Source organism: Palaemon carinicauda, chromosome 6 (assembly GCF_036898095.1).
Source record: "Palaemon carinicauda isolate YSFRI2023 chromosome 6, ASM3689809v2, whole genome shotgun sequence".
In the NCBI taxonomy this organism is placed as follows: domain Eukaryota; kingdom Metazoa; phylum Arthropoda; class Malacostraca; order Decapoda; family Palaemonidae; genus Palaemon; species Palaemon carinicauda.
The window spans coordinates 61461295-61463613 of NC_090730.1; positions in this window are offsets into that span (position 1 = coordinate 61461295).

Genomic DNA, 2319 nt, shown 5'->3' on the forward strand with positions numbered 1-2319 from the left:
AAAGCTTGACGTAAACAATGAGAAATCTACTTTAATCTAATATATATATATAGTATATTATGTATATATATATATATATATGTATTTATTTATATACATATATATATATATATATATATATATATTTATTTAATTATTATATACATATATATAAATATATATATTATATATATATTTGGGCTCAAGCCATGTCGTCCTGATGGAAGTTCCTATAGGGTAGCTTCCTAGGGTATATTACAACTACGGCGATATTCCCAGAAAATTTACCTTAAGGTACCAGAATTCTAACTCCTGGAGCGAGTATCCCTCGTGAAAGGGATATCGCGACATATCAGAGGACGTATTCTAGGACACGTCACATGGCAATTCTACATCCTGGACAGAGATTTCGTCTCGTAGGAGGTGATTGGCGAGATACGAATTCGGGAAAGAAAAAGGGGAGCCGCTCCCAAGGCTTCCCTATCCCCTGATTCGTATGCGTGCCTGGCGCCAATCCTGGGCGCCATCTGTATTCCTTTTTGCGTAGCTTAACAACTCGGTGTTTTTTCCTGTTTTTCTCGCAAATCTTGGATTTATTCGACTTTTCATGGCTTCTCCGTCTTCGTCGGCCTCTGATAAGTTGAGTATAGTGTCTTTTTATGTATAAAATGTAGGCTCTTTGGTAAAATTTTGAGTGATTAATAGGATTAATCTTTGATACAAGAGCCGTAGCCTACCAGAGGCGTCTTGGATGCTGTCGCTCGCTAGGTATAAATTAGTTAGTCAGAGCGACATTCCTGGTTGTTTTGCTTTAATAAATTTTAGCTATTTAGCATTACATAGGATTTCCTTTCGTGCTTAGTATTATTTGGCGAAGTATTCGTCATTCTGGCCTACGCTAGGCCATGTAGCCAAGTCGTTTGGTCCTAGTACTTCATGCATGATTATGGTTTTTCCGAGTGTAATTAAAATTTTATTGAAGCTTTAGGCTATATTTTATACATTTTAGACTGTGTGGAATATTTCCAAGATAGTATACGAGTGAGTTTCGGTGAATTAGATAATCGATTCTCTTGGTGCCTAGGCTAGTTGCTTATGGAGCCTTAGTATACTTTATCATACTCCCCCGGTTGCTTTCTTTTCTTCGGAGAAGGTATGCAATCCCTTTCCCTCTGTTTAAGCCTTGGGCTTATCCCTAAGTGGTTTTTTCCGAATTTATTTTCGAATAAAACTATACTAGGGTGTTTACTGTACCTTCCTGTTCCTGTAGTTATGGTGTCAAGAGGGACAGAACAACAGAGTTTTTAGTCTGAGTCTGTGTTGTCTGGCTTGGGGCTGAGTCCCCCTCGCTGACCTAACACATACAAAGGGAGCTTAGCTCCCTTAGGTCACTACCGAAGGTTTCTGTGGATATGATTCCTTCTTTTGTGATCTACCAGACTAGTCCTTGTTGCTGTTCTCGGGGGAGGATAAGTTCTTCCTTGGGAGTAGCAACGCCTTCCTTGCTTTGGTGCTCTGGAAGCTGTCAAGTATTGCAGGCCTTTCCCCTTAGATCTCCCTTAGGCTAAGATAAGTTTCTTGGCTGCGGGTGATCTGTCACTAAAGCAAGGTTGGCAGGACCCTCTTGTCCCTTCCCCCTCTTTCTTCGTAATGGCCGAGCCATTACTGTACTGTACGTCGTTCTACATCTGGACCTAGTATAGGTTAGGATGTGGAATTGACTCAGCCCCTTGCCGGCAGGCAGAGCTGGCTGGCAGGGGTCTTACTGTACTGTACGTCATTCTACTTCTGGACACTAGTATAGGTTAGGATGTGGAATTGACTCAGCCCCTTGCCGGCCGGCAGAGCTGCTGGGCCGGCGAGGGTCTTATGTTTTCGAGTGCTGCCCGGACCTCTCTTGGTCCCTCATCCATGCCTGCCGGCAGAGCCGGGACAGCATTGGTCAAGGAAGCCTGAATTAGTTTCTCCCCTTCCTTATATGCACTCTTTCGGTTGCCGGGCTTGGAGGTTGTGTACACTCTTATCCCGGCATCCATTCTATTTTTCTTCTGGTGCTGTACCTGTCCCGGCTGCCGGCCTATGAGGCCCCAGAAAAAGCTCAATGTGAAAGACCTTCCCTTGTGCTCAGATGCTAACCCCATGGAGGTATGCTGAGCACATGCCGATGACGACTGGAAAGATCTTCATCTCGGATAAGCTGGGCTCAGTTCCTCTGGAGGAGGTGGAATTCTGGCCCAGCAAGGCATCATATCCGGACTGTTATGTCTGGCTGAGGAAGGAACCAGCTTCAAAAGGAGGAGACAGAGCCGAAGGAGGTCATAGTGATGGACCATGCTAAGG